This window comes from Pinus tabuliformis, chromosome 2_1, assembly GCF_031772625.1.
Source record: "Pinus tabuliformis cultivar Carrire ecotype Pingquan chromosome 2_1, CPIR1, whole genome shotgun sequence".
Classification (NCBI taxonomy): Eukaryota; Viridiplantae; Streptophyta; class Pinopsida; order Pinales; family Pinaceae; genus Pinus; species Pinus tabuliformis.
In genome coordinates, this window is record NC_142299.1 from 778,479,029 (window position 1) to 778,489,043 (window position 10,015).

General features: G+C 30.4%; 1 pseudogene; it reads left to right on the top strand.

The window, feature by feature from the left end:
• Positions 1-8,558: 8,558 nt before the first annotated feature.
• On the top strand, positions 8,559-9,175 carry LOC149202883 (uncharacterized; annotated as a pseudogene).
• Positions 9,176-10,015: the final 840 nt, after the last annotated feature.

Here is a 10,015-nt window from a genome sequence, read left to right on the forward strand (position 1 = left end):
TCCTTTGTCTCCCCAAAATTTCAAATTATGAAACATCACAAAAAGAAGGATATAACGAAAATACCAAGCTAGCCTATTTGAAGAAAATTTTAAGAGTATTCAAGAATCCTAACATCCTTATAGCATATCTATGGAATTAATGAACCAAGATATGTAATTTTAAACATTGGTACATGAAAATACTCTATCTATATCCTCCAAGTTTCATACTATAAAACATCCCAAAACAAAAGTTATAGTGAAAATGACAAGTTGATTTGTTTGAAGAAGATTTTAGGAGTATTGAGGAAGCCTAACTTCCTTAGACCATATCTCAAAAATTATAGTAAATCAAGGTTTAAAATTTGAAACACGGGTACATGGAGATATTTATATGTATCTTCCAAGTTTCACATTCTTAAACATCCTAGAATAAATTTATAGCGAAAGCTCCAAGATGGCTTGTTTGAAGAAAAATCTAGAATCATTCTGGAAACCTAAATTCATTAGACCATATCTACGAAATTATACAGAATCAAGGTTTGAAATTGGAACCAAAGTTACATAAATATTGTCTATCTATACCTTCCAAGTCTCAAGTTTTGAAACATCCCAAAGGAAAATTTATAGTAAAAATACCTAGATGACTTGTTCACCCCTAAATCAGGTTTTTGCTTCCACCTTTAAACTCCAAGAGCCACCCCAAAAGTTGTTTGTCCACTCCTCTTGCGACCTCATATATTATTTGATGAATTAGTGTTAAAATAAACTCATATTAGATTTATTTATAGTGTATTTATGTTCACCTATGGTGATGACTTATCAAAATGGTTATGTCATCCTTCTTGTACTTTGTTTGGGTTATCTTGATGAAATATTCCATATCTCCTCATTGCTATGGAATTAGATGGAGTGATACATTATTGGAAAGGTTTTAGAATAAGATTTCCAACCATATCTCCTATGCCCCCATTTGATATAAGTAATTGGATAAAAAATGCATTCAAAGATAGGGTATCCAATCAAAAGTTGAAAAACAGTATTTCCAGCAATATTCATTTTCCAATACTTATCTTAGACATAAGTAGGCTCCCCCTATCTTTGACATTAATGGAAGAAATATTTCCAACAAAACGTATAGAGGGGACTAGGTTGATTATAGGAGATGATTTTGATAGTCAAAAAAGGAAAAGAAGAGGTATGGATCTACCATGGGATCATTAGAATTGTAGTGTGTGATGCTTTGGAAAGACAAATTGTTATAGTGCCTTAGGAGGAAATTGTGAGCATGGATAGAGAGAAACTTTTTCCCTCACAATATATTGTCAAGGACCCTATCATAGAAAGACATAAGAAGAAATAATAAAATTGGGAAGGTCGAGACCTCAAAGAGAAAACAATACTTGAAATTGATAAAATGCATTATATGAAGACGAAAAAGTGGCTACTATATTTTTCAAGATGCAGACTCCATAGTCCAGTTCATTGAAGTTCAAGGAAAAATTATACCCCATCCTATGAAAAGAGCCAATACACCTTTAATAGGGAAATAACAAGTTCTCAAACAACCCAAAAAATTATCACACCTATCTACAATTATGTCATAGATATAAGAGACAAAATGAGACGAGAAGGTAGCAACCACATAGGAAAATCCATCCATGTATCTCATATTGAATGAACTACATATAGTAAGGGTTGAAGCCCTTAAATGGAAGAGCCTAGTGGAGGGCGGAGTACGTAAGAGGAAATAGTAGAGTATATTACTTAGAACAACAACTTGATAATTTAAGGAAAAAGTTCCAAATAATAAAAATGAAAAACAATGATAATAAGAGGTAGCATGAGGTAGCATGAGGTAGAAATTATGGTCTTAAAGGAAGAGCTGGCCAAAAAGTGAAAAGAATATGGTTATTCAGACTACAATAGTGGGAGTAATGGAAGCATGAATCTCCAAGATGGCATAGATAATAGATAAATGATAAATTTCAAACTTCTAGCAATAGTTTATAGCCTTCTCCTAAAAGGACAAGGGTATAAATTCCAAATCAGTATACTAGTGAAGTAGATTCCTTTAAAGGTGGGAAAAAATATGAATCTTTTTAACACATGCTAAGAAGGAAAAGATGAAGAAATGGTGCAGCCATGTGAGTTTCACTTGAACAATTTTTCCTTGCCACACCGCTACAAATGAACTCCAAATCTATATGTAGTGGGAGCTCAATTAAGAGTTTTGGACTCTTGGATTCACCACAAGTAAATGAGGGAAGTTGAGCTAAAAAATTACATGGAAAAAGAAATAAATAGCCCTTTATGGATCAGAGATGAGACTATCAAACATGGAGAGCTCATTGCTAATAATCTCACTATCACATCTAAATTGGAGCTTGAACATATCATAGAGGAAAAGTAAAGAGAGGAAATTGCCTATTTTGAGGATATCATTAGGATTTTAGGAGAAGGGGTAGCCCAAGCATTCCAAAGAAGATGACGTGAATTGTCAAATGGATCAAGAGGGTTGTACCTCATTCACTCAATAACTTTCAAGCTATCTTGTTTAGGGCATAGTTATGAAAAAATTCATTGAGGAACCTTAAGTTAAATTGGATTAGGTCAAGATTTCAACCCACCTATCCTTCTACACATTTCACCAACAACAATATTAGATGAGGATAAGATAGGGAAGACTTACAGGAAGTGGAGAAAGATGTTGGGTACCAAGGAAAATGTTAGGGGCTAAATTTCATAAATGGGATAATTTTCCATGCTTTTTGCAAAAAAAAAAAGAATATTCATCAATATCCACTTTTTTCTAAAACTGGTTCACCCAAATTCAATAGGATAAAAGTATTTTAACTTTAAAATTACCATATTTTATTGAAAATATATAAAATCATTAAAATTTTGAATATTTTAACAAAAATATCACCAAATATTTTACAATTTGCATATTAGGTAGTAGTAATATTCACTATGGTTTCTACACTTTAAGATAAATTTGCATCCTTAAAATTTTCCCTGTTGGTTACTATGGCAAGGGTGCCATTACACGATTTGTGGCAAATGACACGAGGTAGGTTTGTAGAGATAAAAGATATAGGTAGTAGAAGCAATTACATTATCATTTTGTTTTCACAAGTGTGTACAGATGTTTAAGCTAGGGTTGGGTGATGATGGGCCTACCAATTGTTGTATAATGAGACCTATTTTTGAGATATTTTGATTTCCTTTATACTCTATACACTTTTCTTATGGCATGATTAATATAATTATGTTGGGTTCTATGTAATTAATTTATTATGAAATGAGTTGGATGATTGAGTGTGTGTTGCATCCTAGTTTACATACAAATTTCATAATTTTATGTATGTCCAAGGCTATACTAAGCTATGCTTCAAGCAAGTCGAAGTTCAAGGAGGGCTTACCCCAAAATTGCATGAGAGAAAAGGGGGATTTTATCCTCTTATAAAACTTCAAAGGATTTCCAATCCTTCAATGACCCAAGGTACCAAATCCACCATGATATCATTCAAATTGCTGACTGAAAGAGGGAAATTTAGGAAGAGATTTGATCCTTATAACCTAGATCCCTGATTATAGGGGTTCTGGTGACATAAGCCCTTAAATCAAGGATTGATTGAAGGGATGATTAATGTAATATTTTAGCATAAATATGAGCTAGGTGCTAAACCTATAATTCTTAGTCATTTGTTGAGAATTAGAAACCCTTAAAGAGTTAAAGAATGCAAAATCCTTGGAGATGAATTCCTGTTATGAATTAGTGTGCTAATGTATAAAGTTTTCTTCCATAATTTTTTTTGTAGTCATTTAGGCTCCCTGTAGAAGCCTGGACTAGGGCCCACTCAAGGATGAACAAGGAACATCTACATTGTTATTTCACTTCTTTCCTTTCAACTGTGTAATTTATCTTGTTTACATTTGATGTTGAGCATCAATTTCTACACTTAGTATTTATTTCCTATAGTAAATTTTAACATGTCATTTGAAGTAGTTTTATGATGCAATATCATTGATTAGGGGGCTCTATTAAGTTGATTACTTCAACATTGTAGTAGGATATTTCAAGAAGGATTAGAATTGTTTGATTATTATTTGATTTAGATTTGTAATCATGTAATTACTATAGAATAAGATATGTTGTTAGTAGGTAACTTAAGTAGGTGTAATTATGCTTTATAGCCAGTTTATTTCTTCAATTCAGTTAATTTTTACAACATTTCACTTTGAATCTTCTTGATGACAAGATAAGTAGGATTATCTCTTTAATCCATAAATGCTTTCAAGTTCTTCATTGCAACTTTCCATTCAATCAATTTATAACTTTCCTTAATATCATTTGTAACGATCCGTGAGTAGTGTTTAAGTACTTTGTAGCCATTTTCTTTTATGAAGTAGTCCTTTCGTTCCTAGGGTTTATTTATCTCCTCCTTCATAGGTAGGTTTTTATGCATAGTTTTCATATATAGTACATAGTACCTTTTATGCTTATAGGAACCCTAGGTTGTTAATAGAAAGTGGTAGTCGAAAATTTTAACTGCGTTATTGCAATTATTTTCCCTTTCACAAGGTTCACTACCTAGGGTAGTTAGAATGTACTATACCTAAGGAATATAATGTGGAATAGTTAGAAAATAACCAAACATGATAACAAACATAATGTGGTCATAATCACATAATAAGCCCACGTGATAGTTGATGGGTAATAAATAGTTACACTATATAATTAAAATATTATATATAATAACAAAAGTTCCTTATTATTGTATTATAAGCCCACTTGATAGTTGATGGGTAATAAATAGTTACACTATATAATTAAAATATTATATATAATAACAAAAGTTCCTTATTATTGTATTATTTCATTTAAAATGAAAGAATATAAAAATGCAAAGTTCTTTAAAATAATCTGTAATCCAATATATTCCATAATCCTTGGGTCATTTCTTTCTCAACCCGAGAAGCATAGGAACGTTCATTAATGGTTTCTCCTAAAATTTAGTTATGTTATTTACATTTTGATTCCATCATACATTATAAGATACTTATTCATTGCATTTATTAAATATTGTGAATACATAATTTACATTGTTTTGTTTCATTTTTTAATAGAATTTAAGATAATTAATGGAATTAGATATATAAATTAATACCATTAATATTGATTTAAAAATGAAGATGGTATTAGAGGAGTTTTTCTTATGTCAAAGTTTTAAATATTGTGATTTTTGGTTGTAAGTTTTTAAATTGACATTGTATTTTCAATATTGTATATGGTTTAGATGGCTTCTCAATTCAATGATATTTTGTTATAGGGTGCCTTATTTCCTTACATTATTTTTTTTTTATAATCATTCACAGTGTTAAGTGTAAACTAATAGATTTCAATGGTATCTAAGGCTCCAACAAATTTTTCTTGAAGGTGAATATTGAAGTAATGACCATCCTTTTGATATTGAAATCTTTGATCTAAATTTCACTACTATCCACCTTGAGTTTTGGGATGGATACATTTTTTTTATATTTTTTTGGGAGGTTGTCCCTTGAATAAATTATTTGAAATTGGATCCACAAGGTTTCAGAGCCCAATGGGTGGTATTACACATAAGCATGGAGCATAACTAATAGTGTTTTTTTGTTCTAGTTCGAAAACCTTCTCATGTGGAGGAGATATTGGATCAAAACTCGTAGATAAGAAAAAATGTTTTACTACTTAACAACTGAACCCGTGATTTCTCAACTAATAGAGCATCACAACTTATCTTCCTAGTTGGGCAGCCTTCCCCATATTGACCATCCAATTTTGGCCAAACTATGGAGGATTTCCACCCCTATAAGGAAGTTTATTTGTGTTAGCCCTTAGCCTCAACATTATATATATATATGTGTGTGGGGGGGGGGGGGGTTAATTTATCTCTGGATTTGAAGGAATTAAAATACATCTACATTGTTACTCAAGTGTATCACTATCCAGTCCTTTATATAATTCTACCTAATACTTATATCTACTAGCACTAGTCCTGGCCATCACATTCAAGATTGCTTGTTGTTGGCCCAAATGAAACTAACACAACCCCACCTAGGCTACTAGATTCAAGTTTGAACAGTGTGGAATCTCATTCCTTGACGATGTATAGATTTTGGATGAGTTACTTGGTTGGTGGATGCTATCTTTTGCATTGTGGTCTTTTCTGTTGGGGATGTGTTATATTCTTTGCACGATTATCCCCACATGCTATAAAATGTTTGATGCACAGCAGGGGGTCACAGGGGTACGAAATCTCGCTTTTGTGGGGGTTTGGAGATAACAACCCTGACCTTTTTTGGGGGGGTGGTTTTTTGCATTTGTTTATAGTGATTTTCGACACATGGGTTTTGCTAAAAACGATTTTATGGCACATGGTGGTTTTGTAGCTTTTTTAAAGGAGCTACAATTGTATTCTAATCCAAGGTAAATGGATTGGCAGTTCATGAATGTTAGGGGATATATATTGAAAAATATTGTTGGTTTTCTCAGTTTTTGGGTTTCTAGGATAAAATCTTTGTGTTAATGTGTGTGATTGTCGTTGCATATTTTATATTTTAATTAAGAGTCTATTTGCAACAATTAATTGTGTATGGTTAAAACTACAATTTCTACATGACCATGGTCGCCAAATAGTCAAAATTTGATGGGGTCATAACAATGTGTGGCATCATAAGCTTGATGGCCTTATGAGAGACTTGCAATCATGGTCTCATATGATGAAGATAATAAGAATTAGGCTATAAAGTTGCACCACTTATGACATGTAGATGACGTCCACCATGCTAACAATGTTCAATTGAATGCACCATTGCACTAGATATAAATGTGTGAAAATTAACTCAAGGAATTCTTCAATGCTCAAGGAGGTTAGATAATCCATTTATACCTTAAAAACAATTACCAATCATTTAAACAACCAAGTGAAATTCAAATATAAATAAATATCTCATTTTATCCCTTTTTTATTGATTTTTATCTCTATATCTCATCCAAAATTAAACGATTATATAACAAATAAAAATTCCATTTAAATTAATTTTTATATTTTTTATCAAATTAAAAAGATATTTTTATTTTATTTATTAATTATTATTGTCTTTTCTAACCTAATATGAAAGATGTAATGTTGTAATGTACCTATTATATATATAAAAATATATATATAATATATATATATATATATATATATATATATATATATATATATATATATATCTTAAATCTAAAACTCTCAAGTATAGAGAGGGATCAATTTTCTCTAAGTGTAAATTTTTTTTTGAGTGCAAAACTTGAAGAAAGATTTACACTTCCAAAAATTTGATTTCTCAACATTTGATAAATCCAAAATTAAGATAAACCTATAACCTGTACAAAATGAATTTATATAACAAATAAAAAATCAATTTAAATTAACTTGTATATTTTTTAATAAATTTAAAAATATATTATATATTTTATTTATTAATTATTAATTGACACATGCCATAAGTATTGTGCGGAAGTGGACATCTCATTTATGTATGTCCTTTTAACAAGTTTCTTCTGCAATTTAATTTCTTATTTTTAATGTCTTTACAAATAATTAAAATAATAAAATAATAAAAAATAAACCATCTATAAAGCAGGCGTGTAAAAAAGTCGACCTACTTTCGGTAATAGTTGTTTGGATGGACACGTCATCAACAGTAACAAGTCGGTGGACATGTGATTTGCAGGGGGAAACGGTTGGGTTTATTGGTGGTAACCGGTGAAAAGTCCTTTTTAACCTTTCAGAACGAATCTTAAGACGAAAAATCATACATTGTCTTTCATCTTGATTAGGACAGTAAAAATCAAGTATAGTAAATAGTATAGTATTGTTAGATGCTCAATTATTAAAAAAAATATGTATTTTTCCTCTATCTATCAGTCAACCAGTGTGGCAGATTCTATGGATACATGATATAATATGTTATTATCACACAATTTAGTATATAGTTTAATTTATAGAATCTATGGATTTATAATTTAATATTATTATTATTACCTTTTTTCAAAGTATTCTATTCATATAGTAAAAAAAAAGTTATAAACATAATTTTCTAAGATTTATCAAAACAAAAATTAGAGTGATGTAAATACGTTTTTCAAATGAATTATATATAAAGTTTTTAAAAACTATAATAGGACAATAACAAGTTCATAATAATTATAGACATAGTATAATTGACATACTGTAAGACTAGCACAATCATAAATAAATGTGGTTGATATATATCGATAGGCACATGCACAATTACATTACTAAATATGGTTGATAAATGTAAATAGATTGTTTCTTTTAATTGAATACGTCAGTGTTATGGGTGAAATGTTTTCAAACATTTCTTATCACCAAGGAGATTTAAATTGAATTAACATTTCAACAAATATCATTTTTGTTTTGTGTGTACCCAAAATCGAATTATGTTTAGGAAAATCGATTTCTATGTTAATGTTTAAGTCCTATATGTGAGCGATATTGAGCACCTATTTGAAGAATTAATTCTGTATGCTATTTAGAAGAAATAAAAATGGTTGGAAAGTTGAGGCAAAATGCAATTTTTCCATAGTGTTCTCATATTGGTGCCTTCTTGTTGCAAGGATATTGTTCAAGACTTCAAGCTCGACAATGGCTTTTGTGTGGAGAAACAAGAATTTTCATATTCTTAACAAGGGACTTGAGTGGGATGGGTGGAGTTTTGTTTTACTTAAATGATCTTCTTCAGTGCCTTCCTCAACGATAAATTATGCATCTGTTCCTACAAATATTTTCTTTTTTGTTTACTTTCTCATCCTTATAATCATTGGATGTATTCCTATGATTTTATACAATAATTCCATTGGTAACCTAACCAATGTAGCAGTGACATTTGAGAGTTTAGTAATAATTATCTTTATTCTTATTTGTTTCCCCTACTTTGAATTATGTATACTATATTGATCGCTTTACCAAAAAATATAATTCATTAGACATAAATATCCCTGATTATACATGTGAAGATAACAATTCATTTTAACAATGAGATTCAAGATCTAGATGGAATTACTTCAACCCAAATGATATGTGAAAGTTGTAGAACTGACAAAAGTGGACTAAGGGAAAGGTCATTATGTTAATGTAATTAGGGCTTAGGGCTTAGGGCTCATTATTTATGCTCTCAACATTATTCAATTAAAAAATATTTAGTATTATTCGATCTGTAAATGATAAGTATTGAACTTGTCCATTTTGATTATCATAAACATTAACGATTTCAAAGTGTCTTATATAGAACATTCTAAACATTTTAACACTTCACCACAATTGTGTGACATTTTTTATGCTCAATTAACTAAACCTAACCTTTACATTATTGTGGCCTATAATAACACCTTACTAACAACTTCACTACCTTTTGTGCATCCCTTCGGATTTTCTCCACTTGATTTATGTAAGGTTGTTTTCCCAGATCTAGGGAATACATCAAAACCCAATCTCCCATTAGAAAACCATAATTAGGTTTTTAGGTTTTCACAGATAATAATGGTATGATTTAACTTGAAAAGTGAATAGTCATTTATTGTTCTAATTAATATTTTTGATGGGCTCAGATAGAAGAAATATGTTGTTGCTGGCATACCTAGTTGTCTTGCAGTGCCACAAACATTATAGCCACATTTGAGGAGTAATTCAATCAGACATGATGCTATAAATCCTCTTGTCCCTATCACACATACATTTTCACCATAGAATTGCAATGTTTTTTCCAATTTTCAAAGACATCATTATGCATCAAAGAACTACAAAATTGCAATAACTACCAAGATGTGTACATGGATTAAGAAAATATGTTAGAAAAGAATATGCAACAATTGCTTACGGGGCTTATCGAAAATGGTTGCTACCCATGAAAAGGAAGATGATATGGGATAAACAGATGGCAGTGAGATGAAACAAGAATGAAACAATGCACAAATCCCTTCACT